Source organism: Aedes aegypti, chromosome 2 (assembly GCF_002204515.2).
Source record: "Aedes aegypti strain LVP_AGWG chromosome 2, AaegL5.0 Primary Assembly, whole genome shotgun sequence".
NCBI lineage: Eukaryota > Metazoa > Arthropoda > Insecta > Diptera > Culicidae > Aedes > Aedes aegypti.
Window position 1 is genome coordinate 219,285,392 of NC_035108.1, and position 16,610 is coordinate 219,302,001.

The window sequence follows — 16,610 nt, forward strand, 5'->3', positions numbered from 1 at the left end:
TTCGTGATGGCTAGTTTGACTCTTAAAAAATCATCGGTGTATTTGGAAATAAATTATAGTTCAAGTGACGTGAATCATAGAACTTTGTATAGGATAGTAAGAGGTAAGTTAATTATACATAAACAAAAAAGCTAAATTTAAACTAATTCTTTTGAACTTGAATTTACAGAATACGTATTTCATTGCAAGCTGAAGTCAACGGAACAAGGTCGGAAGGACCGTCCAGAACACCACCCAGAAGAATTCATTGTTCATAGCTAAATTAATCGATTATCCAATGTAATTAATGCATCGTTTATTCACACAAATGCCGATAAAGTATCAATAAAGTATTTTTTTTTAAATTATAATTTTGATGTTCATCAATTTTACTGAAAACAAAAACGAAAAAGCATCATTTCAAACTCATTTTAATATCTTGTAAAAATCACTAACAATATCAATAACTGTCATCTGAATTTCACATAAAATTCATTGACAAATTCCAGTGGTTCGTATGATAAATTTGCATCAAAAATATGTGTTCTATCAGATGAATTTAATTCAAAAGAAATCGAACAAGTTTATGTGATAAATTGATGAGCGTTATGTGAAAAGCTGCATGGAAAAAAACTATGTGTATTTTCAGATAAATATGACATGATTCCTTGGTTCAGTGCAGAATATGCTAAAATCTTGATCAAGCTATAACGAAAATCTTCGATTCCTTTAGAATCTTACTCAATATTTTTTTCGTAAGCTTGAAATCTTTGAGGGTGGTAAAAAGTAATTCAAAAGAAACCTCTTCAAAATTGTATTATAAATTTGTTTAAGTTTTTGACAAAAAGTAACAAAGCGTTATATTGTAATCTAGCCCATAATTTTAGAAAATTGTTTATAGAATTCGTTGAAAATCCTGACTAGAAGTCCTTGGAATCCTGTGAGAATCTTGCCAATGTTTTCCATCAAAGTCGTGACCAGAAATCTTATTAAAATCCTGTTCAAAGTATAGTAAAATGCCCGTATTGTTCATAAGGAGGATTCTGCGTGAATTACGCCCAGGTATTGGTTAAATTTATTTACAGGATTCTGTGAGAATGTTAGCCTATGATTCAGTGAAATTATGCATACATTTTTAGCTTTTTGCCCATTAGTTTTGTTCAGGCTTCATATTTTTCATCTCAAAGTAAAGGATGGTAAAACATTGTTGAAACACCCAGAATTTGAGATTTAGAATTTGAATCATGCATAAAATTAAATATATAAGATTTAATATAAAAATAAAACAAACAAAACAATTTAAATAATTACCTAGCTAAACTATAAGGTTGAAACTCAATTGAAAATTAAATAGTCCTGGTGTGTTGTAACTTAAGGTTGGTAGAATAGTCAACGGGCCAAATATGAGAAGAATTTTCGAACCCTCCGCGGGCCGCACAAGATGGCGGCCCGCGGGCCGTACGTTGGGCAGCCCTGCTCTAAAGCAAATAAGTTCAAGGTATGGATGAAACAAGGCCACACATATAGAAGCACTTACTGAAGGCTCACTCACAATATTAATAACACCGAAAATTATCATTATTGCCATCCGCCCACCTTCTCGTAATGCTTTTTGTTTGGATATTTTATACATTTCATATGAGCTGTAACAGTTTGATCGTTATTAAAATCGTAAAGAAGTGCATATTCTAAACTTTGTTGGCTAGTTTTCAAGATTAGTTGTGGTATTCAACAATTACAGAAGAGTGCTAAATCAATTTGCAATAAGTAATTAAACATTGATTCAAAACGTCGAGTATGAAAAGTTCGAGAAAAGTTCAAAAAATATTAGCCCTGACAGTGCGAGAACAAAAATTCAAAAAAATGTTTCGAAACAATGCTAGGGATAGAGTGAAACATTTTTAAGAAATACTATGCTAGTAGAAATTAAATCATTGTTTGAAAGATATTTGTTCAAAATTTTGGATGCCTCATGGCAATATCATTAAGCATATCTACTTTTTATAACTTATTTTGGAGGTTGGTTTGTAGATAACAGCTTGAAGATGATTCGTTCAAAACTATTTTCTCGGTGATCTTCTCGAATTCCCGGTTTTTCCCGGTGGATTCAAATTCCCGTCTTTTTCCAGATTTTCCCGGTTCGGTGGCCACCCTGTTAGTGGCCAGGACGGTAAAAGTGACCAAGTCACTAAAAAATGACTTGCCACCAAAATGTGTTAAGGTGAAACAGTTTTGAATTCAGCTTCCTCGCTTGCATTGAAGCTTCAAAGGTACAAAACTCGTGATGGAAGCATCTAACTACAGTGCACAGGGCACTAGCAGAAAGCTTAACCCTTTCTTTCCCACAGCTTTGTACGCCATTTTATCTGTCAAAATGGCGTTTATAAAAAAAGTGCTTGAACAAAAGTTGTTGCAAATAAGTTAAATTATTCAAAATCACTATAAATTTGTTTGATTGTTTTTCAATAGTTAGTTGATTGTTTTTCAATAGTTGTACCATTAGGTCACTTATTTCAATGTTTGACGAGACAAATGAGCGCATAAATTTATTCCAATAATTATTGAGCTAATCGTACCACTTGGGTTTAGCTAGCGTTCGTCTAAAATCGGTGGATCACCTGTGCTACTATGGGAAAGAGAGGGTTAAAATAAGAAGATCAGAAACATTTGCCTACTATTTCCCCAGATTAGTGCATTTGAAAACGTAAGTAGGGGCCCGAGTCGACCATCTTTGGATTCCAAGATGTTTTACCTTAAGATAGGGCTCCATAGATTCTAGGAAGCCCTTCATTCAAGTTTTCCTATTGCACCTTTGGGATTACTCCTGGTCAAACATTTGTCATATTCCAAGAGAAATCTTTGTTTAACGTGTTTAGTAATGCTTGTACAGTAAAATGATAGATTAAATTGAAAATCATAATCATGCAACGGGAAAATAAAATTTTTATGCTCTAAAATTAAAATTCAAAAATCGCCAAAATGTGAGAAATTGGGTAGTGCACTTAATTAGGCACTTATGGTAGTAAAAGTCATGATAGAAAAAAAAATATTATAATACATTTTTAAGGCATCACCTATAAAATAAACTCTTAACATTTTATAAGGATTCAATATACCGTTCATTAGTCAAATTTTTAATACAGGTTTGACTCGATGATTATCCGGAAACTCGATTATCCGGTGACTCGATTATCCGGGATTTGATTATCCGGAATTTTAGACTCGATTATCCGGAATTTGTTTTTTGATGTTCTTGTTTTTCGATTTTTATGCATAAATCTGAGATAATTTGGTACTGCAATATACATTATGAATGGTTTTGCAGTTTTGAACGTATTTAAGAAAAGGGGGTTTGCAAAAGGGGTTTTTTGTGTATGCTGGTGAATTTTTTTTTTCTTATTTAGACCCCTACTGTTCCTAGAATTTCTGGCTATGCCACCGCATCATATAAATAAAACAACGAAAAAAAAATATGTAAGTTCCTTTATCGAAGATTTCAATTTTTTCTTAGTGATTCGATTATCCGGAGTAAAAAAAAATCGATACTCCGGATAATCGAGTCCGACCTGTATATTGCTACCGGTTGTCCTAAATACCCACGGTTTTGAACGTGGTCGCGCCTTTGTGTATACCAAATTGCATTATGCCAAATTGACTGAATCCGAACCATCAGCTGATAAGCTCTTTGTTTACGTTGCGTACTTTGTTTTTTTAAATTTTGACACATACTGATGTACATTGTTCGCATTGGTAAGAACGAAATAGAAAAACAAGAACATAGGAGAAACAGAGAACATAAATCACAGTCATTCATGGCTCAATCAAGGGAAGATTTCATATTAATGCTAATTGACTAATGAAAATCATGTTATTCATTACCAAAACTGTTCTTTGTAATAATATGCTTTTCCAGATGTAATCTGAGACGGTGTAATTTGAAAAGTTATTCATAACAGTATTCAAGAACACAATGAGACACAATTTTCATGTTATCTGCTGGAGGTGTTTGAATGAAAACGAATGATCATTAACAATGACATTAGCCTGATTGAAAACATGTAATTTACGTAGTAACAGAACAATGTGAAATCCACAAAATCCAGCAATTCTGCTAATCGATCGATACTGTCTAGCCAATTTAGTAAATCGCAGGTATCACAATAGGAAATTGCCTGTTTCCCTTTCTGGCCAGACGAGAGTCAATATGAAAAATCGATTACATGACAAAGCAGAAGAAGGTGTCGTCAGCAAGTCTGGTATGATTGTTTTTCAAACATCTTTCATACTTACATTTCTCGACTTTGGCAAAGTTTTTTTTTAATGAGCGATAAATTCACAGCACCGCGCTAGAGCCGAACACTAATGCAGTATTTTTCCTAAAATAACTCACTAAAATCACGCCACCGACAATCATTCCACTCTTGACTTTTTCACGCGACGTCTTCTTTCTTTTATCCGTGAAGTTCGCAGGCGATAATCCAAAAAGGCGTATTTTGAGAGGCAAAACGTCAATGTGAACACACACAATAAAAATGAGTCAGATGTGTGTAAAGTTGGGCTGCTTACACGGAAAAAAATCTGCTTGAACAATCACGCAAACAAATTTTGTTGTTTTTTTTTCGCACCGCCCAGGGTTGCCATTATGCCAGATTAATCTGGCATTGCAAGACTTTTAATCGAGGAAAAGACAAAAAGACAAACTACTCGTTTTGCAAGACTTTTTCAAATTCAGCCAGACTTTATAGAACGACGGATAGCCATACTTACTTTAATTACACAGATTTAGAATTTTTCTTATGATTGGTAAATTAACTTTTCAGAACAATAGTTTGATGAGAGCCTGTAGTGTAAAAATGAAGGAAATCGGTGCAATCGTTTTCGAGTTATGAGTATTCATGAGTTTGGTTCCACCCTGACCGTAAAGGCCTCTTGAAACCTTCGAAAAACATCATTTTATAATTTATAGTTTTCTTGAAGATAACTCAACCAATCTAAATGATTTTTTTTAAGAGAATCTCCTTAAAACCTGACATTGTTTTGCCCATGTATTTTTTTTTTATAAATTAAGTAAAAACAAAATGGTGGCCAAAGGAGTTTTATATGGGGAATATTTTTAAAACCAAGTAACCAATGATTCGATAGCGATTTCAGAAACAAAAGAGTTGTTTAGAACTGCTAAACTATTGAAAAACAAAAAAAGTCATCGTGAATAAAATATTGTTTTGTGGTAGATAAGTGATGATGGTAGTAGAGAGGTTATCCTAGTGACTTTGATTATTATGCAATGGTATTTTAGCATTTAGACTCTTCTGTTCATTGAAAAACTGATGGTAGTTTAAACTGTGTCCAGATCAACTCTACTAGAGTGCAATTCTCATTTTTGATATAGAGTTTTGAAAAAAGACATGGTGAAACTTTCTCAGGGATTCATTGTTTTGACTTTAATTTTGTACAATCATAAGAATCTATGTGCCAGTATGTAAATAAACATAAAGGACTTATTTGATAAATACCATAGCTGAAATACTAGAATGTTTTCCAATACAGACTTAAACATTTAGAAAATGCCATGTTTTAGTGCTGATGTGAATTTAGATTTTTTTTTTCTATGTTGTATATTTTTTTGTTACCGTCGAAATTGGAGTCTAGTAGTATACCTGCACAATGGTGTCTGCCAGACTTTACAAGACTTTTTATTTTGAACTCGCCAGACATTTTCAAAAATCTAGTGGCAACCCTGGCACCGCCTCTAAACCGGGCCGTGCCAGTGTGACTCGCGACGCGAGCCGAGAATCCCGAATAAAAAATACAATACAAAAACAATATCACGTATTGTAACAGTACCATTCAATATATTGGAAATACAATACAGTATATGTAAAATGACAATACAATTACAGTAACAGTTCACTGTATGGTATATGAGATTTTTGCAATATAATGTATGGGTGGTTAAGTATCGTAACAATACAAATATAGATATTTTCTCATACAAACATTTTTAAAATACAATACGATATAATGTTCATGTATTGTCTTGATTTGCAATTCGTGTATTGTTGTACAATACAAAAACAATTCAACGAACTGTATCATGGTTGCATTCGTCGTTACAGCTAATGTCAAGTGACTTCTAAAAAATTACTTATTTTAACTTTTTGAATATTTTTCACCCAACATTTCTTGCTTTCTGAACTTGTTTTGTTTATTTCTTTCAGCAAAGCTACATAGAAAAAAGCAACAGCTGTTTTACGCGAAAATAGGAATTTGACCAAAATTGTAAGGTATAAAACCAATTAAAAACAATACAATGTTCTGTTACAATATATTATATTGTTTTTGAATTGTATATCCAAACAAGAATAATATTGCTTCGACATTCAATTACAATACGCTGTATTGTATCCAATACGTTATATTGTACATTAATGGTTTATTCCATTCACTGAATGATACGTTTTTATCCGGGATAGCCGCTTTTTTAAATGTGGCGCTGCATTCTTATGCTACGTTCAGACTACGTAATAGCATGCGTAATAGAGCGCTGCATATGACGAGCCTAACCTCACTTATTTGACAGCTGCTGGTCCTGTTGTTTACGTTTCGGACTTAGTCGTTTTTTCCATCATTTTTTCATCTTCGCATTTCTATCACCAGCATGCTGATGGTGACGATTTTCCACGGTAGGAAGATAGAATAATACGATCCGTGGGTATCTGCAGTGGATTTGACCTCTCCTCGCAGCAAACTTTCACGAAATTAAGAATGATTCGAAAAAAGTACTAACTCCAAACTGTAAACAACAGGACCAGTACCTGTCAAAATTGATGCGTGACGTCATAGTGCAGTGGAGTATAGCGTGATATCAAACGGCATACTTCTTATTTCCAATGAAAACTAGATGTACACAGCAAAAAATAATGTAATATGCATCGACGTAATTTAGCCGACGTACTAAAATCAAGATGGAAACGGGAATATTGTATGCGATATGGTCTTATCCACTGGTGTACTAAACCAGCTCGGTCGAAGAATTTTGACACTAGAGCGGGTCCAGATCACGTGGGGATCATACGGGAGCGTGCCCCGCTCAAGTGTCACAATTCTCAAGGCTGGAGCACAATGGATCCGGTTGACAATCCGTTTTTTTGACAGCTATTTTAAATGAACGGGATCATATGCGCCAACGCACAATGCATCCGGATTGACTTTGCGGTTTGGTACTAAACTGTACTAAACGCAAACTCAACCGCATAGTCATCCGGAAGAATAGAAAATTTCCAAATCTTGCGCTTGAGTTTGCGGAAAGCTTGTTTGTTTTGATCGGTTTCTACAGTGTACGGTTGTTAAGTTTAGTGATTTTTGTGCATAATTAGTCCAATTTTCACTAAATAAAATACAACCGGATCTGTGGTGAGGTGGTGAGATAAGCATTTTCTTTGGTGGGCAATGCATAATCTCGGCTGCAACAGAAGCGGTGATTAACATCACAGTGAAGTTTGAATAACATATCCTGCATGGAGTCGATGCTGCTGTTGGTGATGTTGCGGATAGCAATGGTCTTCTAATCTATTTCTGTTTTATTCATCGTTGGTCGATGAAGGAAACGACCATGTAGCGAAGTGCAACGAGGGTCATATGTCGTAATTAACGATAATATTGGTTCCGTAAATCTTCCAGGAGATACTTCAGGATTTTTTCTATGATTTCCTCCTTAAACTATTTCATGAGTTTCTTCTGGAATTTTTACAGAAGGTGCTACAGGATTTTTATGAGTTCCTCCAAGAGTTATGTGTGGAATCCCTGTTTGAGTTTTCTCTGGAAATTTTCCAGTAGATTCTTCTGAAATTCCTATAGGCATAACTTTTGGATTTCCTCCAGGAGTTGCTTATGTTATTTTTTCTGAAGTGTATTCTATAACTCTACAAGGGCTTGTTTCTGGAATTCCTCTAGGAGTTCCTTTTACAATAACTACAAAAATTGCTTCTAGATTTTCTTCTAGAGTTCCTCTTGGAGTTTTTTTTTCTGGAGTTCTTTTTTAATTCCTTTCAATGAAATCATTTTGATTTCTTTTAAGAATTCCTTTTGTATTTTATTAGAGGTTTCTTCTGGAATGCCTCTTCATTCGAAAGCTGCTCCTGAATTTCATCAAGAAGGTGCTTCTCTCATTTCTCTAGAAGTTCCTCTTGAAGTTACTTCTAAATTAATCTAGAGAAGTTAACTCTGAAATTGCTAGTAAATTTCTCCAGGAGTTCCTTCTAGGAGTTGTTTTAAAAATTCATCAATAAATGACTTCTGATTTTATTTCAGAAAATCCTCCAGGGTCTCCTTCTAGAGTTTCTCCTATTTGTAATGGAAATCTTCCAGAAGTTTCTACTAGAATTCCTTCTGTGGCTGCTTCAGAAAATGCTTCAAGTATTTCTTCTAAAATGCTTCTAAGGAGTTTTTTTTCTGGAATTCAACATTGATTTTTTTTAAATTTTCGCCAGAATTTTCTTCTGTAATTCCTAGAATTTCTCTGGCAGTTCAAATTTCAGAGGCAATTTCATGGATTGATGCTTCTTGAATTCCTCAAAGAATTATATCCAAAAATTTCATCAAAAATGCTTTGAAATTCTTACAAGAGTTGCTACAGAAATGGATCATTAAAATAACCAAAACGGCCGCTATGAAATGCAAAGATAGCGCCACCATAGACGTGTGTGTTTGACAGAACAGCAATGCTGTCACAATGTTATATCCCATATACGGTGGCGCCGCTGCTCTGATGCGGTGAGTGCCAAATGAGTGACCTTCAATGATCCATTCTCCAAAGAGGTAATCCTGGGTGTCCTTCATGAGAAACTCTGGAATTCGTCCACGAGTCGCTTTTAGATTTTTTCAAAAATCTGCTACTGGAATTTTTGCTTCTAGAATCTCTCCTAGTATTTTCCGGAAATTGCTTGCTGAAAGAGTTGCTTCTAAAATTCCTTCATTAATTCCTTCAGAAATAAATTCTAGGGTTGCTTCTGAAATCCTTCAGAAGTTCCTAGTGGAGTTTCTCCAAGATTTATTTCTGGAATTCATCATAGAATTGTTTCTGAGATTTTTAAAGGAGTTGCGTCTGGGAATTCTCACATAAACGCTATCGAAATTACTTCAAAAGTTGCTTCGGGAGATGATTTTGAAATTCCTTCTAGGGTTCAACCTGGACTCCCCCGAAAGTTGCGTCGAAACTCCTCAAGGAATTACTTCTAGAATCACTTTAAGAAACCATCCTGGAATTAGAGTTGCTTCTGTAATTTACCATAGAGTTGATTCCTACTTGATTTCTGCCGAAAGTTGCTCTAAGAATTTCTTTGATTATGGATTTCCTCCGATAGTAGCTTTTGGGTATCGTTCAAGATAGTCACTTCCTTCAAAAATTTATATTGAGTTCCCCAGAAGGTATTGTCTATAATTGCTCAAAGTGTTGCTTCTGGGATTCCTCCCAAATTTTCCCCTGGAATTCCGCCAAGTATTGCTTCTATGAACTCTCATGGAGATGTTCTTGGAATTTTATCAATAGGTGGTAATGGATTTCCTTAAGGAAATGCTTCTGGAACTCTTTTAAGAGTTCCCATTGGAAATCCTCCAGGAGTTGCTTCTAGGATTTCACAAGAAGTTGCTCCTCAATTCCTGAAAATGTATAAAGAGTTGCTTGTAAAAAGACTTCAAGAGTTCCTACTGGAGTTATTCCGAGATTTGTTATGGAATTCTTACACGAGTTCCAACTGGAATTTCTCCGGGAGTTACATCTAGAATTACTGTAGGAAATGCTTTTGAAAAATCGCAGCAAGTTGCTCCTGGAGTTTTTTCAAGTGTTGCTTCTGAAATTTTTACCGGTAGTGCTCTTGCATTGCCTTCAAAAATTAGGGTAACGGTCGTATTTTGGACCCCCTAAGGAAGTGATTTTAGTTTTTTGTCCCAATTAATTAATTGCACAGCGTAACCAAGTCAAAGAACATGCCAAAATGTAGAGAAAAACTTCTCCTACGAGATAAAAATGCTTCTACGATCATGGAGGATCTAAAAATGTCGAAATTAGTTGAATTGTGAAGCACTGTTTTTCATTGTTTTGGACACACCAATACATTTTGGACCCTCAAAGTATATATTTTGGACCCCCGGCATTTTTTTACCGTTTGGCGACAAAGTCTACGACACTGGTTGTATTATATGCTTGCCCATAGTTTAACCAATCGATTGACAATGGAAAACCGAAGAAATTCTACGCTTTTAGTGCATAAATTTGAAAAACGTCTTTGTTTACAATTGAAAACTTCCTGACGGCTTCAATTTCTGTGTGTAACGTGTTGTAACGGTTGCATGGATAAACCGATTAAATTAAATTAATTTCAGATAAAATAAACACATTTTCATGTACAAATGGTTAATGCAAGTGCGGAATAGTCCTATCTTTCCAAATGGCATGCGAATTGAGTTGGTCTTTCGATTTAAACTGGGAAATTTGCAGGAAAATGACCCAGGGGGTCCAAAATATATAGAGGTCCAAAATATATTGGTTACCCTACTCCTTCAATTTCTCCAGAAATTTCTTCTGAAGTACATATATGTTTTGCGAATTTGATCCAGAAAATCCTTCAAGTGCTGCCTCTTTGATTCCTGATTTTTTTTTTTTAATTTCTTTATTAGTATCATTCCAAACATTACATTTATTTCTTATATCTAGGTGTTCTGTGTTATTAGACAACACTATCATCCTAATTTGGTAAAACAAATTTAAGATTTAATTAACATTTTGTTAACAACATATTACATTTCATTTGCCGTAGCAGTTCAGATTTTTTACAGGTGAGTAGATTTCACCTGTTTATAAGAGAAAAAAAACGCTTTGAATATACTTAACCTAACTTAACCTAAACATACAACGCATTAATCGTGGCAATAGAAGATTGTAACGATTTTTGCCTGAAATTATTTATTATTTTATTTGATATTTGTTCCAATGTTTCAACATTGAATATTCTATGTAACTCATTGGTACTGTACCAGGGAGGAAGTCTCAGAATCATTTTCAAAATTTTATTTTGAATTCTCTGCAGAGCTTTCTTCCTGGTATTACAACAGCTAGTCCATATTGGTACAGCATACAACATGGCTGGCCTGAAAATTTGTTTGAATATCAAAAGCCTGTTCTTAAGACAAAGTTTTGATTTCCTATTAATAAGGGGATAGAGACATTTTACATATTTATTACATTTGGCTTAAATGCCCTCAATGTGATTTTTGAAAGTTAAAAGATTCCTGAAATAGTTTCTCCTAGAGTTCCTTTGATAATTGCTCCCGGATGTCGTTCAGAAGGTCTTCCCACGAAGTTGCATGAGTATATTTTACAAAGTTGTTCTTGCAGTCCCTTTAATTGTGTCTCCTGGAATTCCTTTAAGGCGTCCTTGGGTATTTCTCGAGAAATTTCTTCAAGAGTTTTTCTGCAATTGTTCTAGAAATTCGTCCTCAAATTCCTCCAAAAGCTGCTTCTAAAATTCTGTAAAAATTGCTTCTTGGATTCTTTTAACTCTTTTGTAATTGTTTCAGAAGTTGCTTCTGAAATTCTTTCTGGTCTATCTGAAACCCTTGAAGAGTTGTTTCGAAAATTGAAATTTCTCTAATTGAGTTTTATCTGGAATTTTCCCGAACGTTCCTTCTACGCTTACTCTACAAACCGCTTCTGAATTCTTAAAGTTGTAGATTTTGAAATTGATTTAGTGGATATTCCAGAAATTTCACACGAAGTTGCATTTGGCCGTCCTTCTTGAATAAAACTGTTCTTAAATTTCCTTCAAAAATTGCTTCTGAAACTCTGTCTGGAGTTCCTCTTGGAATACCTGTAGAGTTGCTTCAGGGATTTCTCAAGGAGTCGTTTCGGGAATTCCTTCAAAAGTTTCTTCTGCAGCTCCCTCTGGATTTTTTCAATTCCCTATGGAATTACTTATTGGATCCTTTTAGAAAATCCTCCTGGCATTCCTCCGACGTTGCTTCTGAAATTTTTCAATTTGGAGTTCCTCACGTTAACGCTCTTCGAATTCTGCCATGCTTCTGGAATTACTCATTAAGTTGTTGTTGTTGTTGTATTGGAATTCCTTCAAGAGTTGCTTCTAGAAACTCTTCCAAAAATTGCTTCTGTAATTTCTTCAAGAATTTCTCCTGATGTTCTCACAAGAGTTTCTTCTGGAATTCTTCCAACATTTGCGTCTGGAATTTCTTCAATAAACTATTATAAAATTCCTCCGCTTGTTGCTTGACATTCTCTTAAGATTCTGGAATCCATTATTAAATCCTCAGCAATATTTAAAAATAAAAAAACAAACAAAAATCCCTGGGTAAAGGTACAACCTTGTGATCAGCATGATTGCTGTCAGGTCCTGGGGCTTAAATGTATCTTTACTCTAAGAAGAAAGATGCACACTAGTGGTGCTATTGGTGATGCACCAGGAGTTTTATCAATAATTCCTCTATACATTTATTCACAGATTCCACCAGGAATTATTTTATAAATTCTTCTTTGTACCCCTGAAGAAACTCTACGAGGCATTCGTCCTGGGATTCCTTCAGAAATTGCTTCAAGGATCTACCAAAAATTTCTCCGAGGATTCCCAAAGGAATTTATCCATCAATTTCTTTTAGTATTTTTGCAGGATTTTTTCCAAGGAATTCACCAGGAATCGACTTAGATAATCCTTTAGGAGCTTCTTCAGGGATCGCTTTAAAGTTCTTCCAAAGTTATATTAAGGAATTTCTCCAGGGAATTCCCTGGGAATTTCTCCAGTGATTTCTTTGGTGATTCCTCCAAGGATTTTCCAAGACATTGCTCCATTGATTTTTCCAGAAATTTTCGTAAAAATACTTCCATGTGCTACTCTAGGTGTTCAACCCCTTATGAAAATGCTTTGTTTAATACTCTGAATAAATTAAGTGATATCCCTGGAGGAATTATCTTTTGGAGCTTTGCAGAAAATTCCAGGAATACCTAGGGTTCCTGATCGATTCTTTCGTGGAAATATTTATGGTTTTTCAGAAAAAAATCTTGTGGACTCTTTGGAAATTTTTTAATGAGTTCCTTGGAGGATAACTCCCCCGAATAAAGAAAAGAAATCCTGGTAAAACCTTTCAAGTATTTTCTGATAGAACTACTGGTAAAACTCTGGTATATTTTTCTGGTAGAAATTCTAATAATGAAATAATCAAAGGAAATACTGGTGAAGTCTCTGAAGGAATTACTAGTGGAATCTTTAATGAAAACGATTTCAAATCCCCGATATGACTGTTACTGGAGGATATACTGGTGGATTCCCAAATCACTAGTTAAATCCTTATATTCTCCAGTAAAAGCGCTGGAGGAACTCCTGAATACTCGCAAGAATGTCTGGAGATATTCCACGGAAAATTCCTTAAAAAAATCCGGGAGTAACCTCTTGAGGATTTCCGGGATTAATTCTATAAGGGATTCCGGGAGGAATCTATTGATGAAATCCTTAAAAGAAATTTCTGGTAAAATCTCTGGAGGAATTCCAGATAACCTTCGAGAATCCTTGGAAATATTCTGGAGGGAATTCCTTAAGGCCTTCCGAGATTAATTCCTTGGGGAATTTCGGGAGACATCCCTTGATTAATTCTGGGAGAAATCCCTTTCAGGAGGAATCCTTTGAGGTATTATGTGAGGACTCCATTGAAGAATTCCTGGAGTAATCTCTTGAGGAATTCCCTAGAGAAACCAATGGAAGAAAAATCTGATAGAATTCCTGAATAAATTCCGGGAGGAATCCGTGGTAAATGACCTGATGGGCCCAAAATAACCTTAGAGGAATTCTTGAACGAACGTTTAGAAAAAAATCTGATAGAATCCTTGACAGAATTTCTGATGGAATCTCAGAAAGTATCCATAGAGGAATCCCAGGACGATTTTATAATGAAATCTTATAAATATTTCAAATGGAATCCATGGAAGAACTTCTGATGGAATCCTTGCAGAAACTCCTAATGAAATCTATTACCGAACTTCTGATGAAATCCCTGGAGGAATTCATGATGAAATTCTAAAGAAAAGCTCTTAATAGAATTATAGGTAGAATCTCTGAAGAAACTACTAATGGAAATCCTGGAGAAACTCCTGCTGTAATCCCTAGAAGAACTTCTGATGCAATTTCTGGAGTAACTTTTAATAGAAACTCTGAAGAAACTCCACAGGGGATCACTACAGGAACTCTTGATGAAATCCCTGATGGGATTCCTGATAAAATATCAGCGGAACTCCTTATGAAATCCCAAGATTATATCCTGATAGAATTTCTTGAAGAACCCCTGATATAATCTGCAAAGAAACTCCTGATGGAATCCCTAGAGAAACTTCTGAAAGAACTCCTGTAGGAATTCCAGGAGGAATCTCAGAAGAAACTCCTGTTGGAATCCCTGGAGGATCTATTAATATAATCCCTAGAAGAACCTTTGATGTTATCCATTCAAGAACCCCTAATGGAATCCCTGGAGAATTCCTATTGAAATCCCTGGAGGAACTCCTGATGGAATCCATGAAGGAATTCTTTATGAAATGCCTATAGTCACTCCTGATGGAATCCCTGGAGGAACTCCTGATGGAATCTCTGGAAGAAATCATGTTAAAAGATTCAATGGAACTACAGAAGCTTCTGATAGAATCTCAGGAGCAATTCCTGGTGGATTATCTAAAGAAACTGCTTATGAAATCCCTGAAGGAACTCCTGATGAAATCTTCAAAAGAACTCCTGATGAATCTCTGGAGGAGTTCCTGCTGAAATCTCTGAACTAACGTTCAATGTAATCTCTAGAGGAACTCCTGATGGAATCTCTGTAGGAACTTCTGTCGAACTTTCTGAAGGAATTACTGATAAGGTTCCAGAAGGAATTTTTGATGGAGGATCCTAATATAATCTCTTGAAGAATTCCAGGTGGAATCTTCGAAGGAACTTCTGATGGAATCTCTAAAGGAACTCGTGATGCAATGCCAGGAGGAATTCCTGATAATATTTCCGATGGAAATCCAAATAGAATTCCTAGAGGAACTACTTATGATATCCCTAGAAGACATTCTGACGAAATTCCTCGACGAACTCCTGATACAGTTTCTGAGGAACTCCTGACTGAATCTCTGGAGGAATTTTAGGTGTAATCTCTGAAGGAACTCTTGATGGAACCCCTGGAAGAACTCCTGATGGAAACCCTAAGGGCATTTCTGATAGAAGCTCAATAGGAACTCCTGATGGAATCCCTGGAGAAACTTCAAAAGAAAATCCTTGGAAAAATTCCTAAAGACATTCTTGAAAAACTTCTGATGAAATCCCTAGTAGAACTCCTGATGAAATTCCTGGAGGAATTCCTGATATGATTCCTGATGGGAAATCAGAAAGACTCTTGATAGAATTCCTAGAGAAATTTACGATGGAATTCTTAGAGGAACTTCCGGTTTTATCCCTAGAGAAACTTCCAATGAAACCCTTATAGGGTCTCCTGATGAAATCCTTCGTGGAATTCATGATAGAATGATGAGAAGTAGGGGGAGATCCTCCAGTACCGGACATTTAAGCCACTAAATTCATAATTCGAAAACTATTGATTTTATACGAGTCCATTTATGATAAAAATTATCATTTTTATAGTGTACAAAATAAATTTGAAAATATAAATATGAATTTTGATGGTGTATTTGAGTACCAAATTGATCGATCTTGAAAGGTGGCACCCAATACCGGACACGATCTGGAAATGCTCGAATTCTGTAAATTTGAACATCATTGAATGTGCACACTATAGGAATAGTTTATAATTACCAATTCAATGCATTTGTAACATTTACAAGAATAATTTGAGTTTTTCTTAGTTTGCAAGATGCTTATCAAAAACCTCTTCCATATATGATGAAAAAATAGCACATTTTACGATGTTGTTCTGAATGTTCATTCTTCTTAGTTTTATTACATGTTTGATACCATGATCGTCGGAACCCATGAAAAATGAAAGTATTTTGAGACACTGACGCAATAATTACAAAGATATCATATAACAAATCAAGCTGTCCTAAACTGAGGGACAGGAGATGCTTAACGAAAATTGTAATTTGTCCGTATTTAGTTCAATTATGCTACAAAATACATCCATACTATCAAATAAGAATTATTTCCGATCATGCTTGCGTGATGCAAAGTATTTTTTCATATTGAAAATAATTACTTAATAGGCTCAACATTAAGAGAATACGTCAATTTTTAAAAGATTTTCAAACTTTTCTACTTTTTTTAAAAAGGCATGCATATTTCAAGGATGTGTTATTCTACGCAAACATTAGTCTACATAATAGCTTTCTTTTCTACTAATACACCATCTTGATTGGACCATGATTTCTCAATGTTTCGACTTTGTCCGGTATTGGGTGCTGTCCGGCACTGGGGGATCTCCCCCTACTCCTGATGGAATTCCTGGACGAACTCGTGTTTAAATACCCACAAAATCTCCTGACCCCTAGAAGAACTACTGATGGAATCTCAGTAGGTACTCCTGATAAAGTCCCAGGAGGAAATTTTGATGTAGTTCCTGATGGAATTTCGTGAAGAATTCCATGTGAA

The 16,610-nt window shown here is 35.2% G+C and overlaps 1 protein-coding gene across 2 annotated transcripts in view; it reads right to left on the bottom strand.

The window, feature by feature from the left end:
- The window catches only part of LOC5569581 (vacuole membrane protein 1), a 28,379-nt gene extending 23,925 nt beyond the window's left edge, over nucleotides 1-4,454 (bottom strand). Inside the window, exon 1 of one of the 2 annotated variants that reach the window (XM_001658597.2) lies at nucleotides 4,270-4,454. The gene's annotated coding sequence lies outside the window, so the exon portion shown is untranslated. The remainder of the gene's footprint in view (nucleotides 1-4,269) is intronic. The other variant, XM_001658598.2, reaches the window with a different exon arrangement.
- Between the last annotated feature and the right edge of the window lie 12,156 nt (nucleotides 4,455-16,610).